The following is a 13,750-nucleotide window of genomic DNA, read 5'->3' as shown; positions in this document are numbered from 1 at the left end:
TCATCCTCATCCTATCATTTGGAGCACCAATGTCTCTGTTTTAAGATCTCAGAAAACACACACACACACACTAATTCTAACTTGACTCCTTTAAGTCAAGCTTGCCTTCAGAATATTTTGTAGTTATAGTAATACCCTAAAAAAATATCATTTTTGGTTTTGAAGATGGTGCCCAGGAATAAAATCCAAGTGGAAGTGGAAAGGTGATGAAGAAGAGTGTTGGCAAGAAGTTGCCTCTGGTGACAGTTGTCTCTTCAAATCCTCATGAAACTCTCCCCTTCACGTGATTCAGTAATGTGATCCAATAAATGCCTCTTTGTCAAAGCTAGTTTGTATGGGACTTAGGTCACTTGGATTCAAAGAGGTCTTGAGTAATAAAGCAGTGCCTTAGGTGATCTTCTCTGCTCCTGTGTAATATCCCATTACCCACTCACCTCTCAGCTCCTAAGAAAGTACTCTGTGATGAGGACTGGTTTCCTGACTCCACCCTCACCTCTGGGAATGGGCCCAGAATATTGTAAGCTGATCAGCACATCCCACCCCCTTGACTATGGTGATTGGTTCAGAGATAAGCTTATGATCCTGAGTTGATATGAGTCAGACTCAGGACTTTTGCTCAACTTTGGGAGCAATAAGATTTCCGATGATGTGACTTGACCTCTGATCAAGCCAGTCTGAAGCCCGGTCCACTATCTAGGTTAGAATCCCAATCCTGCTACTCAACGTTACTGTGCCTCAGTTTCTGCTTCTCTAAAATGGAGACATAGCAGTCTTCAGAAAAGTTTTGCAAGGATTAATGAATTAGTACATGCAAAGCAATTAGACCAGTGCCTGACATGTACTTAATGTCCAATAAATGCTACCTATTTACTATTATTAATCCTTAGATGGTCAAATAAATACTCTTATTTGAGCCAGTTTGTGTTGGAATTCCTGTCTCACATAATCAATCAAACAAACAAACAAACAAAAACCCTAAATTGTATGGATCACACAGAGAAGATTTCTTCTTCCATCTAAGACTGCAAGCATATGTCCATCATGTCATGCTACCCAGAGGAAGGGCATGGCTCAGTTAAGAAAGAAGCAGAGTACAGCCATGTGTAATACATCTATCATGTTCTGCATGGAGCTCTACTCCCTCCCCACATAACGCTCAGAGCTGTTCATTGGTCAGTGGCTCTCAAATTGCCCAGAGGTCCTGTTAAAATACAGTGACCTTGCACTCTGGAGCGTTGATTCAGCAAGTCTACCAATATTTTTGCATTTCTAACAAGTTCACAGGTGATGCAGATGCTGTTAGCACCCAGAACACACTTTAAGAACCACTGTTCTAAACATGGAATCCAACCTGGGGAGTATGATAGGGGCATAAAGATGCCTGCTTCCCCTGGCTTTCTAGGTAAACCATAGAGTAGCTTCCTGAGGATGAAAAGATTGGCTGAATTAATAGCCCTTCCAGATCCTCATGTATCAGATTTGCTCTGTTAGCATTTTGTTAAACCATTTTTTCTGGTTCTTCCTACTCATTTATGTCTTCCTTAAAGCAAATATTAAATCACTAAAACAAGTACATCTGCCCTTATAGTCCATGGAGTGAGTAGAGGTCCTGAAAGCTGTTAAGGTAGAGTAGGAAAATGATTGGGTAAAACAAGTTATATACTTGGATGGAAATGCACCATAACAAAGTCAAAATCGATCTATGTATATATACCAAACATGGAAGAAAGCTATTAAGTATGTTAAGATTTAGTTTCTGGCTTTTGTGAGTGACATTTATTTCCTTGCCAATTACTGCATAAGTGATATTTACAAAAGTTATACAAGTTATTCAGATATTTTAAGGGAGTGCTAGTGAGAGAATGTTTTGAAAACTTTTATAAAAATGAGCAGCAGTTTATAAATCATAGAAAAATGTACATAATGTTTCAAACACATTAATTTGAGATACTTGTGTTACTTAAATATCCTCATATTTTCTAACATTCCCTTTAGGATGCGTAAATTGGAAATCCACAGACCCGTTGCAAAATTTTAAAAATAATGAAAGGCACCAGTTTGTAGAAATCACACTGACTTAATAAACATCTTCTATTGATCTTCTCCCAAAACATTTAAGTAGAAATCATTTTCAGTTTTAGCTATTCATTTTTTTAATTATTAGAATGCAAAGAATCACTAAAACCAAGCTATCTCTTTATCATCTTATTTATTTGTTTTGGGTGATCTTCAGGATTACCCAGTCTTCAGACTTCAGGGTATCCAGACAAATTCTCTTTAACTTAATTGAAAGAAGGAAAGAAGGAAGGAAGGGACAGAGACAGAGAGAGAGGAGGAGAGAGATAGGGAGGGAGGACGAGATGCCATGCTAAAACCTTGAGACATGATTTATCCTCATAGAAAAATTTAATTAATGGCTTAGTGAATCTACCCTAAATTTATGAGTTCATTTAAATATAGAATAAGGCTAAGTGGAGTGGTACGAAAAGCACCATTATGACAAATAACAGAAAACTTATCTTGATATTATGCCCAACACATACTCATTCAGATTGAGAGCTCTTATAAAAGCAAAATGGATCCAGAGAGAGAAGCTTGAATAAAGGAGTAGAAAACTAGATGTTGGCATTTTCCCAGAATTCTTATTCCCATGCATTGGCTGCTGCCATCACTACATAGAAGTGAGAATATAACACTCTAAGAGCTTTCTTTTTCTTGCTAAAACCAAAATAAGATTTCAAACTATATGATAAAGGAGTTTTGGGGTTTGGGAAAAAGTTTGATTGTCTTAGTGCATTCATTCTATGTGCATGTTGCAAAAGACTTAGCCTAAATAATATTTTGAAGTATCATCAGACTATAACTTGTCTGGAATAAAACTCAATAGGTTTTGTATATTCCTGTAAAAACTAACAGAATACTTATGTGAAATAAAAACAGACTTATTCACAATAACTCCAAGAATAATGTAATACACAACCAAAGAAAAGGTGAGGTTGAAGGAACACATAGGGTCCAGAACATGAAGGACTTTACCTTCAGGCACTTGGAAGCTATGCCAGGGCTTAAATGGGGACATATCCCAGTTTGTGTTTTTTAAAAATCTACTTTGGCTGCTGAACAGAGAATGCCTTTTTTTGGAGCAAAAGTAGATAGGAAACCAGCTCTATGGGGCGGGGGGGGGAGTGACTGGGTGGCGGGGAATGAGGTGGGCACTTGACGGGATGAGCACTGGGTGTTATTCTGTATGTTGACAAATTGAACACCAATAAAAAATAAATTTATTTAAAAAAAACAGCTCTAATCTAGGTGAGAGGAGATGGGGAATTGGATGTATGTAAAGTGCTTAGCACAGGTTCTTGTGCAAATGCTCATTAAAATGGTTAACACAATCCCATATTTATATTTAAATGTTTCATAATTTTCCTTTGAATCCTGTCTCTCCTATACGTCAAATCCAGATATAGCCAGTTATCACTTCAAATCTGATATAAGCTAGTTAAAGGCCATCTGCTATTTAGGTTTACTTTATTTTTCCCAATTCGAAGAAAAAGTCATTACAGGACTTTGTGATTAAGCAGAGAAAGTAGAAGCCATCAGGCCATAAATTCCTTGCCTTTCAAACACCAAATCTTCACATTTGCTTCACATCCACACTAATTCTTTCCTTCTGGCAAACTCGCAGGAGGCATTTCTCCTGCCCAAGGGTAAACATTACCTCAACTCTAGATTCATCCCCTCCAGCCTTCCTGAACCACCTACTTCTCCATTTCCATTGATCACCGCTCAACCATTGTTTTTCTACCTACCCCTCTCCCAGCACCCAGGAGTCTGAAAAGAATTCCCAACTTTCTTCTTCACTTCAAAGTTTCAGAAGCTCTGAAATTTGTGGTCTTCTTTTCCTTACATTTGGGGTCTCCATTCCCTTACGTCCCCCTCTTTCTTCAACCTCAGAGAATTTAACTTTTGGCAGGAACTATTCTTGCCAAGATCACCAATAACCTTTTTGCTACCCAAGAAAATGGGTTCTTCTCAGTCCTTCTTTTACTTGGGTTCCCAGATGCCTTTACTACTATGGAGCAATCTTCCACCACCCTTCAAATGCTCTGCTTGAATTCCATGAAATTTCTCTGTTCATTCCCACAGGAAAATTCTTCCTGACCTCATGAACTATGTTAGGCCCCTTAAATTCTTCCAGGAAAGGATGTAAAATGAGAGTTTTAGCCAAATCCCTAAAAAGATTCCAAAGTGAGGTGTCAAACCAAGACAGAAACTTTCAGAGAAAAATATCAAAATCAGTTCAATGACTCTTCAACCTCCTATTCATATAGAAAGAATGAATTTTTAAGGATTATTTCCTGAGAATAGCTGGGTTGTGAGCTCAATGTCCACCAGCAGAGAAGGGCTCTCCATCTGCACCTCAAGCCTACTGAAAGGGACTTCAAAGAGACCTTTAAAAGGGCTCACCACTTGTCACCTCCAGTTAGGGAAGCATAAGAAACTGGCATCTGGCATGTTGTCCAAAAAATTGAAGAAGGATGAGAGATGGTCCCCCTATTAAGAGATGAGCTGAAGGAGAGAGAGCTGCTTGAAATCAGCCCACACTCCTAGAATCCATAAAGGTAAAGGCTGTGTAAGGGTCCTCAAATCCAGTTGTGGGTCGTGCATAACAGAAAGCAGATGTGGAGTTGATTTAGGTCCTGCCTAATAGAGTCATCTTGAGGAGGGGTTTAGGAGTAGGGGACTGGGAAGAGGTTCTTAGTGGAGATAAGCTAAAGGTATCCCAAGATTCTTCGGGCATGAGGAAGCTACATACAACCTGCAAGAGAATATAGGTAAGAAACCCTAGTAAGGACACACAGAGCACCCTCAAAAGAGTTAGAGATGTGCCTTAGAGATGGACCAGGCAGGCCCAAAGACAAGTCACTTTAGGATAACCCTAGTCAAATAAAAAATTTTATTTTCCCCTTCCCTCCCCTGCTGCCTTATGCCTCCATCCTTCCCCCTCAGAAGAGTCAGAAAGAGCAACTAGCAAAAGGGTAAGGAGATGAATGACAGAGAAAAAGGCAACTACACCTCTCCCCCTGTAGAAGCCTAAACAGAAGAAGGGGATAGCTTGTACATTGAATGGACTTGGACATTCTGACTATTACAAAGGACAAGCACTGTCATTTCTGATTTAGAAAGTACTTGCAATTTAAAGCCACCATAAGAGAAAAATGACACTACTAGAGTTTTCATAGCAGCAGAAGATCACCAAATTTTAAAGGGGTCATGAGAAATGCCATAAAGGTATGCTGTCTCTATACTCATTTTCCCAATGTGCTTAACGTGCCAATTGCACTCCTATAAAACTTTATATTTGTACATTTCATCACAGTTATAACTACTTATTGACGTCATTATTCCATGACTGCTATCTTGTAGTTCTATACCTAAACTGAGAATTCAGGATACCATTTTCTGTTAGTCTTCCAATTTCATACTATTTTCCAGACATGTCATAGCCAGTATCTTCTCTCAACTTCTGCTCCTCCTAGTGTTCCCATCTGTAACATCTCTACTTCTTTAATTCACTAGGCTAAAAAACTTAAATTCTACCCAGCTTTAAAGTCCGTATCATATCCTTCTTTCTCCATGAATTCTCTCTCATAGTTTCATGCCCCACTGGCTTCTTGAAATTTCTCTAATATTTTCATGTTCACCTTTCACATTTGTGAATATTGATTTATCTTCCCAAAAGTATTATACTATATTTTTGAGTACAGGCCAACTGTTAAATTATTTTCACCATCTAGTGCAGGTAAGAACATCATTGGTTTCAGGGCAGCTGGGTGATGCAGTAGGTTAAGCAGCCTACTCTTGGTTTTCGCTCAAGTCATCATCTCAGGGTCATGAGATGGAGCCTCCCGATGGGCTCTGTGCTTAGTGCAGAGTCTGCTTAAGATCCTCTTTCCCTTTCCCTCGGCCCCTCTCCCTACCCTGCTCACTCTCTATCTCTCTCTCAAATAAATAAATAAACCTTTAAAAAATCATTTTTCCCCAAAAGAATATTTTTAAGAGTCTACCAAAGTAGCACTAAACATGGATTTAAAAATATGTATGGATTTTGACAAATCTGCACAGTATCTTATAGATAGGATAGAACCAGTCAATGGTGTTACAAATGTGCATTTTAGGGCAGCCCAGGTGGCTCAGCAGTTTAGCGCCGCCTTCAGCCCGGGCGTGATCCTGGAGACCCAGGATCGAGTCCCACGATGGGCTCCCTGCATGGAGCCTGCTTCTCCCTCTGCCTGTGTCTCTGCCTCTCTCTCTCTCTGTGTGTCTCTCATGAATAAATAAAATCTTTTTTAAAAAATGTGCATTTTAGTTTATGAGGCTTATTTTATTTTATTTTATTTCATTTTATTCTATTTTTTTTAAGATTGTATTTAAATCTTTTTTAAATGAGCCAAAGGCAGATGCTCAACCACTGAGCTACCCAGGTGTCCCTATTCTATTCTATTCTATTCTATTCTATTCTATTCTATTCTATATTCTATTCTATTCTATTCTATTCTATTCTATTCTATTCTATTCTATTGGAAAAGAAGTCCAAATAACAGTGTGCAGCACTTAAATTCTGTAGATTTATTGTCCAGTTGTTTCATAGCTTCTGGGTCCATGAGTTCATTCAGTTTTCAAACTCTCATTAGAAAGCAAAGTTCATGGGGCTCCTGGATAGCTCAGCTGGTTAAGCATCTGACTCTTGATTTCAGCTCAGATCATGATCTCAGGGTCATGTTCTCAGGATTGTGAGATGGAGCCTTGCATCAGGCTCTGCATTCAGCAGGGAGTCGGCTTGAGACTCTCTCCCTCTCCCTTTGCCCCTCCCCCTGCTCACTCTCTCACTCTCTAAAATAAATAAATAAATCTTAAAAAAAAAAAAAAGAAAGGAAAAAAGTATTTAGAAAGTACTTGGAACAAAATTTTTTACTTACCTTTCCTGACAATTTTTCATGCTGTCTTCCTCCATTTTTCTTCTCTTTGTTATTTATCATAGTTAAAAGTTGTTGTTTTTAACCAACAGTGGTTTTACATATGTAACACCAACAATAAATGTATAAAAAGAATGGTTTGAAGAAAATGTGCTGAAATGCTAAGAATGGTTGTGTGGCTGTATATTGCAACTAGGAGCATTTTGTTCTTTTTGTTTATTCTTGGTAAATATTCATTAATGAGCATATATACATGTATAATAAGATAATCATTAGGAGTCAACTTTATGAAGTGTATACTATTCCCTTTCCTTTTACTGGACTTTAAACCTAAACAAATCCTAGCCTTCTTTTTATTTTACTATTATTGTGAATGTACATAAAAGTATGTCAAAGGGGACCTGGGAAACATTATTTCAGGACATAGCTAATTGTATTCATGGTATTTAAAAAGATTATTTTTGAAAATTTCCAGTAATGTTTTATTCCTTTGATGAGCAAAACAGAGCTGAGCCAAACCATTTTTTAATCAAGCATGTTCAAGAGACAACCTGCCCACATGGTGATAACATCAAAAGTAAGTATTTCAGTTGTTTAAATGCATTTAAAAATCTTTTTGGACATCTCTAAAACTATTTCCATCAGTGAAAATACAAAAGTATTGTATCTGGCCCATGTCCATAGTTGTTTATTTTAAGTTTGGTGTATTGTATTGTGTTTTCATCTCAACTTAAAAGCTCAGATAAATATTAAATTATTTATACTGTTAAAGAGACATAAAACTAACTTTGTTTTTTGAGACAATCACAAAGCATTAACATAACATGAGTAGTTGAATATCTGATGCTTCTTTCCAATGTGTTACTGTTGTATTATTTTATTGACTTTCAGAGTTTTCCAGGTAAAATTTCTAAAAGCTAATCCTACATTTTTGGCTATGTCTTTTGCCTCTCTCTGTTTTGTTTTTATTTCTTTTTTTTTTTTTTTTTTTTTGTCTCCATTAAATTTCTATCTCTTTGAAGCCACTACCTACTTTGAAGTTTAGCCTGGGGTAGCATTTTGTTTTGTAAGCCAAGAACTAATCTGGGAGAGATAATCACAATTATATGAGAATGTGAAGGATTCTTCATTCTAGCAGAAATATTCCATGCATAGAAATCTTACCACTCACAGTTTTTTTGTTTATCTAAGTATGGAAAAATATATTCTAACTCCTGCCTCCTTTCTCTCACGAAGCTCTTCACAGTGAGGAGAAAAGCATGCACTATACATAAATTCTAAAAATGCACTAGAATTAGGACCTAAAAAGCAAAATTTTTGAAGATTAAAACACTTGGGCTAACAAAACTGCAATGAGAATTACAAAGAAAAGTAACAGAATATTCAAAGGCATTCTTTGAAATATTTAAGAAGTCACATTTTCACTAATTGCAGTAAAAGGATAATTAGTGGTGAGATACAATCTTTAAAATGTTTAGTGTTCACTTTTTTCCTATAACGATAACATAATAACAATAGTAAGGCCATTGAACTAAAATATTTTACCATCTTACGCTAATGAAAATTATCTATGCATTTTAACATTCATTAATTTAACAAATATTTCCCAAGTGCCTCCTATATCTGAGGTTACTGAGCTGAGCACTGAGGATACAGTAATGACTGAGATGTGGCCTCTACTCTTGGTAAAATTTCAGGAAGACAAGCAAACCAGTAATTTCAATGTAATATGGTAAATGTTGTAGTGGTATTAAAGTTATATATGGCAATGAAACCTTTCCTGGTTTTAAAGGTTTGGGAAAGGTGTTTAGGAGAAAGTAGCAGACAAACTGAGACCACCTTTCTGTAAAAAAAAAAAAAAAAAAAAAAGCATTTATTTAGCAGTAAGCAGTAATCCTATATTGAGACAATATTTATTTTGTCAACAAATAGGTGAAATAGGTATAAATAATGTAGCATTTAAGGTATGTAAAGAGAAAAGACTAGGAAACAGACAATATTAAGAGGGAATTGAAAAAGATGAAAAAAAAAGAAAAGTATTTAAAATTGGATGGTTAAGTAAAGAAAACTCCTCTTAGTTGTTCTTTTAACAAAACCTTCCAATAATCAAAGAGGACGAGAAACAGAAGCGCAAATTCCATCTTCACTGAAAGAAAGAAACAGAAGACATCTGCAACCTCATCCATAACAGATTATAAACTTAGAAAGCAGATGAAGAAATTGAATATAACTTAGCAGAAGGGAAAGAGTTCAAATCCATATACTTATAACAAGGAATCCTGTTGCGAAATAATCTGGTTTGTTGTTCAGATCCCCTGAAAGTCTCAGTAATTGGAGATGCCAGGTATCTTTGAAGGTGGGCATGTCAAGGCCTTTAAATCTCCAAAAGAAGCAATAAGACTCTCAGTTTGTCCCTCTCTTTGCTTTTAAGCAACCACCCTTCAAGTACACTGAAGGAAATGAATTTTTTTCCCCAAGAGAAATTGAACCTGAATTGTTTCAGACTTGGAATACAAGACCCAGAGTAAATCTGGAATACGGTATTAGACTTAATTTCTGGGTGATGATATGGAGAGGGTAGGATAGAATTTAGCAAAAATATCCATACTCAGTTGTAAGCTAAACAGCTCCTGCATCTATCCAGCCCCCAAATGCCAGCTATTAGACTTACAACTTCAGAGCAGGAGCCTAGAAGATCTTCCTCTAAAAACACTGAACCCCCAACAAAAATGACATAGGTCCACCAGTCCAATGGACAAATATGCCCCAATACAAAAAGCTTCCAACCCCTCTATTAATGCTTCATTTTGAATATATCTTGATCTGCAGAGAATGTTAAGGAACAGTCTGAAACATGAAAGACAATAACCAAAGAAACTATAAAATATACTTCAGAGAATCCTAACATGATACAGAAAAAAAAATATGTTGAAGGAACTATGATTCATACTCTCAAAAGATGAGATGATTTTACTTCTGAGAAATAATGTTAAGATTCTATAAAAATAGGAATAATCAGAAAACAAAAGAAAAGAATGTTCTTGAAATTTTAAAATAATATCCAAACAAAATATTCAATAAATGGTTTAGAACATAAAGTCAAGAAAATCTCCTAGGAAATAGAATTTAAAAGCCAAAAATAATGGTAAATAGAAAAACAGAAAAAGAATATTGGAAAATTGATCCAAGATGTCCTACATTTTCCCCCCTGAAAAGTAAAAGATGAAGAGGAATATTTCCCAGAATGAGGAAAATAATATCTATCTAGCCAATTGAGTATTCAATAAATTAACAAGGGCAGAGGGACTTATACCAGCTCGTTTTATTATGAAATCTCAAAAAAAAAAAAAAAGTTGAAAAAAAAAATCCTAACAGCTTCCAGATTTTTCAAAAATAAAATTACATAAAAACACTGGGAATGGACTTCTCAACTACAAAATTAAATGCTAGAAGACAAAGACCATGCCTTTAAGATTCTTTGTGAAAAGTATTCTTAATACTAAATTCCATAGCCAACCAAAATATCAGTCAAGTAAAATAAGGTTAAAAAAAAAGAGAAACTTTACAAATATTCAAAGACTCAAAAAAATTACTTCTTTTTTAATGCTTTTTCAAGAAGTTATTGGAGAAATTTCTCTTCTAAAATGTGTGATTATGCAAAGAAGAAAAAAATCATGAGTCCTGAGAAATTGAGGTCAAACAGAAATATTAGAAATACATTCCATAGTCAAGGGCAAGCCTAGATAGCAATTGATTCAGATTAGAGGAGGATGGATGGTTTCAAGAGAAAAATCTCCCATTAAAAAAGTAAATGAAAGATTATTTGATAGATTTTAAATTGTAGAAAAACTATTGAGAAACTTTGCAGAACTACTGGAAAGGGTAGAAAACTTAACTCCTGGTTCAAAGAAACCAAATAAATGAAAAATATAAAGCAATGATTAACTCCAGGAAAAATTTTAAAGTGCAGATAAAGAGCCTATATCCATGCCATTTAGCTTAGCAATGAAAAAGTTTTGCCTAGTCATATTAATAATTTGAATTATGGATTTTAAAAATTGAGTTATAACTATACTGGATTGATATGGGGATGATAAGGGGAATGTAAAAGAATTAAAAGTTCTATCTACTTTAAGAGAAAGAACATATAAAATCTCTAAAACAAATGCATCAAGAACCGTCAATGCTTTGACAGTATTTAGGAATATGTAAGCAAACACCACAAAATAGTTTAAAAGTTCAAAATAGTTGCCTTTAAGTAGTAGTAAGAGTAAGGAAACTATGAAAGGAAGGGATGTCTGGTTTTGTTTGTTAAAACTTTAAAAAACTATGTGAATGTGTTACTTGGATAATATAAAAAAATGTTCCATATAATAAAAATGTTAAAAGATATTTAATATGGTTGACCATATAGCTCTACACAGAAAACAGAAAACAACACAGCTAACCTTCCTATTTCCTAGGTCCCTGCACTGCACTGCTGGCCTTTCAACCAGCACATCATCTGTTGGTGAATCACCTGCAACTTAATTTCATAAACACATTTTCTCATTGAGTCTCCAATCTCAACACAGGCATAAATCCAAATTGTTTAAGAGTCTCATTCTGGGAAATGTTGACAGAAGTCTCAGGATATTTCTATAAGATATTTACAAGTAAAACAAGGAGGAAACATATGTCCAATTCATTGGAGGGTATTACATAACACGTGCCTTTCTGGTATATTTATAAATGATGAACCATCTATAAGACTGTTCATCTTATCAGAGATATTCCTACACTGCGAAGGGATCTCCTGATCAACCTGACGAACAAAATACTCCAAATATTTTGTATTTATTTCCAGTTAAGTAGACTTTTAAAAGTTAGTATGTGCCCAGATGCCTGGGTGGCTCAGTCAGTTAAGTGTCTGATTTCTACTCAGGTCATGATCTCAGGGTCATGGGATCAAGCCACACATAGGCTCTGCACTTAGTAGGGAGGTTCTCTCTCTCTCCCTCTCCCTCTGCATTCCCCCCACTCTGGCTCATGCTGTCTCCAAAATAATAAATAAATCTTTTTTTTTAAGTTTCTTTTAATTAAAAAAAAAGTAATGTGCCAAAACTCCAGTAAATTGATTACACATATTATTTCCTTTAATCACTATAATCTTGTGAGATAAACTTTCTATCAACACCAGAGGCTCAAAGGTTGTATGAACATCCATGGTCACACAATGAGCATGGAACACAGCCTGGTCATTCTGCACTTACTCAGAAAATGAGAGAAATTTGTTTCTAGTCAATATTTAATGTTATAAGGTCTCCAAATATTTGTTGAGTAATCTAGATCTGTGCTTTAATGTCAACAGAGATTAAATGTTCCTTTTACTCGGAAAATTTATTAAATCCGATTTGATGCATTTAATCTGTTTATGCCTCTGCTTACCAACACAAATCTAAAGATGCAAGAAAATGGCTAAAGGAATATGCACTTTAATAGAGTTCAAAACTAGTTTCTATATGCTAAAGTATGTAGAGGAACATAGAGTGACATCTGCAACTTACTCTGAAATGCATCCAAAAAATCAGATGGATTTGTGAAAAATACAAAAAAAAAAAAAAAGACAGATGGCTAAATACATGAAAAACAAGGATAGTAAAATGCTGGTTGTAGAAGATATATGTTTGCTGTAAAATTGTTTCAGCTTTTCTATTTTCTATTTGAAAACTGTCATGATAAAACATTAGAGGAAAACAACTAAATCATTTGGATCACACTAATAGAAATGTAATGAGAGCTACAAATCGGAGTCAGAAATGTGATTTCACATTTCCTGTAGCCACACTAAAAAATGAGAAAAAGAAACAGGTAAAATTAAGGTTAATGATATATTTTATTTAACTCAATGCATTCAAATATTATTTTCAAAATGTAATCAATAAAACATTATTAATGAGAAAATTTATATATGTATTTCATAATAAGACTTCAAAATCTAGTGTATATTTTCCACTTAAAGCACATCTGAAGTCTGGCTAACCACATTTCACATGCTAAATAGCTACATGTGACTGCTGGCTACTTTATTGCTAGTGCTTATCTCCATATAAATATACTTGCTACCATGTTCATAAATTTAGGTGAAACAGCCACATAAAGCGAATATAGTAAAAGAAAAATAATTTCAAAGAGCATTATAATGTAATAAATTATGACCACTTTACAGGAAATCTCTTGGCTAAAAAAATATTTACCTAAAAGTTTTATATATTTCAAAATATATATTCTAATAAGATTCTTCTGCTTATTCTTGAGAGTATGATATAATCTGTTTGACAAGTGACTATGGAATAAGGACTTTTTAAAGATTTTATTTATTTATTTGACAGAGAGATAGTGAGAGAGAGAGAGAGAGAGAGAGCACAGCAGGGGAGCAAGGGAGAAGCAGGTGCTGAAGGCAGACGCTTAATTCACTGAGCCACCCAAGTGCCCCGGGAATAAGGACTTTTAAATCACAATTTTAAAAACTACAGTTCTTGCCTCCCTCTACTCATCTTTACTCTTCCACAGTTGCATACATAATAGTACATACCAGAAACAAAACCAAAAAAACACCTTTTTTTCAAACCTTAAAGATTTGTGGCCATTTTCTCAGCATTTTCTTGGTTTTTCTCTTTTAAACCTCTGCTATGATAATATACTTATTTTTTATGATAATATACTTCTTAATGCTAATTAATATTCAGTACACCTTGGAAATAAAAGTAGAAAGACAAATACTGACATCGTAT

The sequence above is a fragment of the Canis aureus genome, chromosome 1 (assembly GCF_053574225.1).
Source record: "Canis aureus isolate CA01 chromosome 1, VMU_Caureus_v.1.0, whole genome shotgun sequence".
NCBI lineage: Eukaryota > Metazoa > Chordata > Mammalia > Carnivora > Canidae > Canis > Canis aureus.
The sequence above is the reverse complement of the archived record's forward strand: the minus strand, read 5'-3'. Positions refer to the sequence as shown.